Source organism: Aplysia californica, unplaced genomic scaffold (genome assembly GCF_000002075.1).
Source record: "Aplysia californica isolate F4 #8 unplaced genomic scaffold, AplCal3.0 scaffold00119, whole genome shotgun sequence".
Taxonomy (NCBI): Eukaryota; Metazoa; Mollusca; class Gastropoda; order Aplysiida; family Aplysiidae; genus Aplysia; species Aplysia californica.
In genome coordinates, this window is record NW_004797389.1 from 379,592 (window position 1) to 387,640 (window position 8,049).

The following is an 8,049-nucleotide window of genomic DNA, read 5'->3' on the forward strand; positions in this document are numbered from 1 at the left end:
CCCCCACACACACAAATAAAAAAAAGAAAGAAAAAAAATTATCAAAGTACATTTGTATTCAAAACCGCGCACTTTTTGCAGATTTGGAGGGCACTATAGTGGTAGGTCCTACTCATTTTCTTTCCATTCGCTGTTCGCCCCTCCCGAACCCGAATTGACCTTTATTTTGTCGTGTGTGCTTTTCATAACACACGCTAATATATACAGACTCTTTGGTAACACTTAGAAAGACAGTGCATTCTGCTGCTCCGTCGTTTGGTTTTAACCATTTTAGTGCTGAAGCGTGTCCAGTTCCATTTGACAAATGTTAAATCAAGAGAAAATACATACATGCACCGGTGATACCGGTGGTAGCCATGATATATTTCCCTTTATTAAGCATAAGAAACTGCGCAGGTTGCACATCTTCACAGTGGGCGGTTGGTTGCTGCTCTGGCGTAGTTTGCTTCTTCTTTCTTATCAAACATCTCTATCGTTGTGAACTGTTTGTGTTCGTTACTCTCTTGTAACACCTCTAATCTTCGTCATTCATATGACGTCTTTGTGTTGCAATTGTCGTAAATCGTAGGCCTACTAAAACCAAAACTTAATTACACGACTTACAGCGAGTATGTGCAGGACACTACTGGTAGGTTCTACTCTTTTTCTTTCCCTTTGTTTGAGTGCCTTCTGTTACCCTGTTACTTGGCTTTTCGAAGACATGATCGCTTGGATTCCTAAACACTGGTACGTAATCCTAGATTACTTGCTGTCATGGCCGCTGCAGTTTTCTCTCTCTCTCTCTCTCTCTCTCTCTCTCTCTCTCTCTCTCTCTCTCGGCCCAAAAAGGTTTGTTGCGAAGTGTCCGCACCTTTACACTCAATGGTGGGCTAAAGTGGCCTGAACAAACACTGCTTTAATTGATTGCTTTTAATGGGGTTAGAATTTTTAAAAAAAATAATGGTTAGTTTACTGCTAGTTGTGTATTTCTATTTGCACCTAACCTAAGAATTACAAGAACGCTGCATTTTTTTTCAAGAACAGCCCAGGTATCTAAAAGTTGGGAGCACATCTAAAGCATACAATTATACTCATAATATACAAGTCTGCTTTGACAACACGGCTCTTTGTGTTGTAACGGGAGACGTTTTGATTGTAAACACTTGAGACAGTCCTTCACCATCCTTTATTTTCTTTGTCCCGGGGGTCCCATCGAATGGTCATGTTCTAATTTCTTAGTTTATTTGAAACATAGATATTAGTAAGAAAGAAAAAAAAGTTAAGTATAGGTTTATATAATAATGGTTGCAACATCAATATATAGAACATTTTCAAATCACCTATGGATAAGGAAACAAATAATTGAGTAGTCGTGTTCTCTATCTTTGACAATTTATCATTCCTAATGGAATCTAGTGAGTGGGGGTGGTTGGCGGGTGCTATGGTGTGGTTTTTCTCCTTCTTTCCTATCAAAACATCTATGGTCCTGATCTTCCCTCCTTCTTTTTTGTGTTAGTTACTCTCTTTTTACACCTCTAATCTTCGACACTTATATTACCTTAGTGTTGCAAGTGCCGTAAAACTCTTACGAAAACTAAACTATTGGAATTTATGGTTGAGGAATGTTATCATGTCCAGTGTTCATTGATTGAGCTTTATTCTTCTCTGCAGTCTGACGTCGGGCGTCGTGAAAAGGTGAGAGAGGGATCGGAAGGAAAGAAAGAAGAAAAAATAAATGCATCATAATCATAGAAGTACATTTTCAAAAGTTTTCTAAAAATGAATACGTGCGAACGTGAACGAATTACAAATTAGGTACATATTTTCAAGTCTTGAGAAGCTATGACCAGCAGAGAGCAGCGTGATAACTACTGTTTGACGTCAAAGGAATGTAAAAAAAAACCACCAAAAAAACGCGTGCTTTCTTCCCACACACACTCACTCTCCCACCCCCTCACACACACACACACACACACACACACACACACACACACACACGCACGCATACACACACACACACACACACACACACACACTCACGCATACACACACACACACACATACACACACACACACACACACACACACACACACACACACACACACACACACACACACACAAGCACTCCCACCATCTCCCGTTTCCCCCGGATCCCGAGGCACTTATTGTCGATTTAATGGCTTGCTAAGTCCGACAAAAAACAAGACCTGGGCTTGGACTGAAGTACGTGTACATTTGCTATGACCACTTACTGTAACAGTCCTGTGATCGCTCTCCTTTGTAGTTACGCAGTGACCTTGTACCGCAGCGTAAAAAGGATCTGGATTGCCTCCGTCCTTGTCACTCTCACTCTGACTCATGGCCTTGGAAACAAAGATTGGTCCTAATTGTACACTGCTCTCTTTTAATTGTTTTACCGTTGTTATTGTTATTTATGACACAGTTCTTGTTTGCCATACAATTTGGTCAAGTATGTGCTGGAGATTAGCGGTGTTATAAGAGAAAAACAGTAGCAAACTCATACATACACGCACATACAAACACACGCTATCACGCACGCACGCACGCACGCACGCACACACACACGCACACACACACACACACACACACACACACACACACACACACACACACACACACACACACACACACACACACGAGGAGGAGAGATATCTATGGGCTATAGATGAGGGTGTCGAGGAAACCCTGAGAAAATATAACATCACTACTAAAAGAGCTGCGGAGCTGGTCTACCATAGAAAAACAATTTAATACATGAGTTGTGGTGATAGATCATGATTTATCCTACGAGTGAAATTGCCAAGTTGTAATCACGAGTTTCAACGAGTGATTACAACTGGCAATTTCACAAGTAGGATAAATCATGGTCTAACACCACAACGAGTGTAATAAATTTTTTATACCATACTGACATCAGCTGGCGAAATACGTCCGTATCAACAAAGTTCTAATGACCCGTCAAATGGATAAGAGGATGCATTCTAGAGTCTCACATGAAAACAACATTTTCATGCCCGTCGAAGTCAGATTGAGAATTGGGAAAAATCTGGATTGTTTACTTTTACTTTTAGCCACGCTGATTTACAAGTTGTGCTATCCGTATTTCTCCTTCCGCGAAACAAACCCCAAACAAAACTATAATAACGTAAATATAACCAAAGTAATAAGAAAATGTACGATTCAAAAGTTGAAAGAAACTGCATTAATATGGCATGTTTTTGTTAGAATAGAGATGACATTGATTTTGATTTCAAAATTCGTAACCAAAACAAACCAAAGGCAAAGAGTTATTCTCTAGATCTAGATATCTAGATCTAGAACCTAGATCTAGATCTAGATATATTAGATCTAGATTAGAACTAACGCATTGCTTTAAATCGGTCAAAGATGAAAAAAAAGCCTTTTTAACAACAAAAGTTGTCAAGTTACTTGGATACTGACGTGCTGATTCTAAATATGTAGTTAGATCTAGATTATAGATTATAGATCTAGTTTTTGTCTGTCGATTTTCGATATTCTGGATTTTATAAGGGGAGGTAAGAATATCAGAATAACAAGGGAAGTAACTTTTATTATTTCCCAAAAAGTAATTATCCAAGAGTGTTATACTCGTATATTGACTAATATCATATTTATCAATTACATACTGTTTTAAAGTTTAAACTTCTTTGATTTATTCAGTTGATCATTTAGTATATGTAGTGATAGAGTTAATGTAAGCAAAAATTCAAAAGGCAATGCAAGTGACCTAGACAGTGGGTTTTTTATTGTTTGATAAAGTGACTATCAAATTCCAAAACATTGTAATGCTTTCAATTAGTGATGGGCCGATACCATAATGTAGGTATCGATGACGATACCTAGTACTTTTTCAAGGTATCGATACCGATACCCCCGATACTTAATGCCTAATGTTATTAGTAACATACGCGGGAGGTAATAAGTATATAAAGACAAAAATACAAGTATACTTTTCCAAGTATTTAGGTAATCGTGTCTAGACAAGTTGTGACTATGTAGCTGAGACTCAACCAAACATTATTTGTAGAGGTGTGCGAGTCCAGCATATTAAGATTCGAGTCCAGACTCGAGTATCTGCTCTGGACTCGAGTAATTACTCGAGTAATTACTCGAGTCTCACGGCTCTTAAGACTCGAGTTATTACTCGAGTAATAGTATCCCGAAAGGGAATTTTAGTGGGTTTCAAAAAAGGTTTTGTTGAATATCGGACAGAAAATAGAATGCCTTCCTAGGAGGGAGCTTGAGTTGGCTTTTGGCAATTCTAGACATATGCTGTTTATACCGTATTTATTTTATTTTATCTTAGGAAGTGGCTATTCTCACCCCAGGTGAGAATAAAAATGTGATCGACCTCTCACCCCGGGTGAGACTAGCCAGTGTTGGCTATTCTCACCCGCTGTGAAACAAAACCGGGTGTTCCTAATTTCTGAATACTTCCTATCGGTGAGGATGATTAAATAGACAAACCCCTTTTTTAAAAAATGATATTATAACACAAAAGTAAAACTAATTTGGTGGTCTACAATGATGCTACGGCTGTTTCACTTTTAGAATAGAGCCGAACTACCCTAATCGGCATTTTGTTTTGCCCAGAAGTTCTCGTTATATCTAGGCTACTCCTCTCTCTCTCTCTCTCTCCCTCTCTCTCTCTCTCTCTCTCTCTCTCTCTCTCTCTCTCTCTCTCTCTCTCTCTCTCTTTCAATGCCCGCAGATAAAATTGCATGTTTTTAACACAAGAGGACTGGAACGTTTGTTTACACGACAGAATTCAATAAATAAAAAGTGTAGATCTAGAATTCTGTGGTTTACACTGGGTATCACATCACGGTAAACGCACACATGGAGAGAATAGCCAAAAGGCTCGCTCTCTCACCCCGGGTGAGTGAGAAGCTTACAACTGTATAACAACTAAGCTAGAATAGAGGTAGTCTTCATCTTATCTTATCTTATTTTTTATTTTTTAAAAATAATTCTTTGTTACAACAGTAAGAATAAAATGTACACAAACCTCAGACAATGCACTTCATAAAAGAAAGAAGTTTGATTGGTCATCGTGGGTTTCTAACAGTGGTTTCCTTTTTGCTTTTTTCTGAGGGGGGGGGGGGGGGGGGGGGTCGGTTTTTTTCCTTTGGGGAAGGGGTATTTTTGGTTTTTTTTGTTCCTTTTCCTTCAGTTTAAAAAAATTGCTTATCAGAATTTTTCTTTTATCAATTCTTAAGTTTTTTAAAAACCAAATTTTTCTCCTTTTTTTCTGTTTTCCCCCTACAGACTCGAGTCTGGACTCGAGTCCTTACTCGAGTCCTTACTCGAGTAATTTACTTGTGACTCGAGTCTGGACTCGCCGCATGTATTACTCGAGTACTCGAGCCTGGACTCGTTACTCGCACACCTCTAATTATTTGTAAAAGAGAGAAAGAGAAATAGATACCCAAATATGAGAATAAAAACAAAGACTAAGTGAAGTATGGGAGGAAAGTCAACTTTGCCGAAAATGTTAGTATTGGAAAATAAAAACACAAGAGTTCTAAAAAGGCAATTCAATTTACCAGATTTTTAGCAACTTTAAATGAAGCCAATGAGGATAAATCAGGGTTGTCAGTGAGGATTTTGCAAAATCACTAGATAGATTTCATGAAAAACTTCTATCTTTTTGTTAAAAAATCACTAGATTCATTTAAAACGCTTGCCCCATACGAAAACTCATCAGTTTTGATAAACAAAAAATTCTCAAGGCCCAAGTCACTTGCTTTGGCAGCCCTGGGGTAAATAACACATAGGTATCGATGTTTAGAGCAGGCAATGATAGTAAATAACAAGATGGGCCACTCAGCCAAAAAAGTGTCCACAGGAAGTATGCTCTTTGCTTCAGATGGCGCTGCAGTCTGTTTTGAAGCTCTCTTTCGTTTTTACAGAAGAAGAATAGGAATAGCACCTCCTTGCGTGCGCAGATCGACTGCTGTTCATCAGCAGTTCGGGTACGTTCAGTGCGGAGTTTTAGTTTTTTAAAATTTTAATGACCTCTCGCCTTTCATTCTAAAGTCAAATTAAACAAAGAAAACCATCACCCTTTCCTCCGGAAGAGGTTTTTTGTCAGCGTAACCATTTTACAAAAGCGTTCTTCCGAAATTTATCCCAAAACTTGCTAGTTTCACTTTGATTTTTTAAAACTCAAGTAGGGTAACTCTGTTCGCAAAGAGTGCGCTTTTGTGAAGAGGGCGCCACCAAATTTTGAGGACACTTTTTTAATTGGCTCAAAGAGAGAAGCGGCCCATCTTGTTATTTACCATCACTGGAGCAGGTATCGGTACCGATACCGATACCTATAGGTATCTAAGTATCGAGTATCTAGCATCGATACCTGCCCATCAGTACTTTCAATTTGTCTTTCATGAACATTTCATTTATTCAGGCTGATATAGGCCTAGATCTAGATTCTATATGTGTGGCGCTATTTACTATTTATTTAGTCGTGTTGTAGATCTTTCATTTTGATAATTAAAATTTATTTAGATCTAGACCTAGTGTCCACTGTCCGTCCACCCATTGTGTTTATCTGGTGTGCTGCTACAATGTCTGAGAGCAAAAAGAAATTCCCAAACATCAGTTGTACTAGATCTAGATCTAGATTTAATTGATTTGAAAGAAGGCAGTTTAGCTGCACCTGACAAGTCACATTATTATGATGACCCATTAGAACAAATGATTATTTTATTCGAAAAATGAACTAAACGTAACAGCACCATACTCTTGCGTAGATCTAGAGATCTAGATATAATCCCGGTTTATTACGGTGCCCATCATTTGACTTTATTTGAAACAAAATTAAGGGCACCGTAGATCTAGAAAGATTTGAACCTATACTCGACAATAAGAGATTGGGAGACTAGTGTTTGGTTGCCCAAATGAGCGCGCTTTGCAGCGAAGTTTTTAAGTTTCTACTAGATTTTGATCTAGATCTAGATCTAGGCTATATCTACTTTGCTTAGCCTACACAGAGAGGGATAGAAGTAGAGAAGCCTAGTGCGCGGAGTAATTTATGCAAATTTTTATATTTCACGTGTGAGAAATCAGCTCAGCCAGCCTATATTTCACGTGTGAAATATAAGGATATATTTTTACCGGAAGTGCACTGCTAAAACAGCTCCAAGTATGGTCAGAGACTCTTAAATATAATTAAATACTCTCTGGTATGGTATATAAAACTGCATCTCCCCTCGACGCTTAACGGCAACAGAGGATGGAAAAGTAAAAATAAAAGTAAAGTAAAGATGTTTGATAGACGGGAAGGAGCGAACCACACCTGATCCGCCAACCACCCACTGTCGTGGTTCATGTAGCTGGTTAATTGATGCTCTGGTGTGGTTTGCTTTTTTTCACAATCAAGCCTCCATTTATTATCTTATCTCTCCTTTTCCCGGTAGGCTATGTCTTTGTCTAGTACAGTAACACTTCGGCACTTATATGACCTATTTGTGTTGGAAGTGCCATGGCTGAAATCCTTGTTAAGACAAACTACTATACCGGTTCACGCTTTTTTTTCTCATGAATGTTGTTTGTTGTTGTTTTTTTCGTGAAGTTTTACTCTAAATAATCGTTTCATCAATGCAAAGTGCCTTGAGCTTATATTGGTATGGGATATACAATCTTTCACAGACAGCTATGATGTATCGGTTAGATGGATCACCGTGACATGCAGAAGACCCGAGTTCGATTCCCGCGTGTGGATAATTTTTTTTAAGGGAGTGTATACAGACCCGGTAACCGGGAACAAAGTCACAAAGTATAAAGACCCGGTAGGAGAACTCTTTTGTGATTTCGGAAAGTTTCAGCGCCCTCTTCGCTCAGGGTAGACCATAGATGTACACTACCAAGGCTCTTCTAGATATATGGCCTAGGTCTACATCTAGACAGACAGACATAAATCATTGATCTAGTTTCGAGGCTAGCCTAGATCTAGATCTAAATGAAGATTGCGAATGTCTTTTCGATGAACAATCGTTTTCCTCTATTTTGGAGTTGGATGAATC

At 38.6% G+C, this 8,049-nt stretch overlaps 1 protein-coding gene across 3 annotated transcripts in view; it reads left to right on the forward strand.

The window, feature by feature from the left end:
- The window catches only part of LOC101852617, a 44,322-nt gene that overhangs the window by 6,366 nt on the left and 29,907 nt on the right, over positions 1-8,049 (forward strand). Inside the window, exon 2 of one of the 3 annotated variants that reach the window (XM_005096009.3) lies at positions 1,651-1,674. The exons of the other annotated variants lie outside the window; for them this stretch is intronic. The gene's annotated coding sequence lies outside the window, so the exon portion shown is untranslated. The remainder of the gene's footprint in view (positions 1-1,650; positions 1,675-8,049) is intronic. 3 annotated transcript variants of the gene reach the window in all.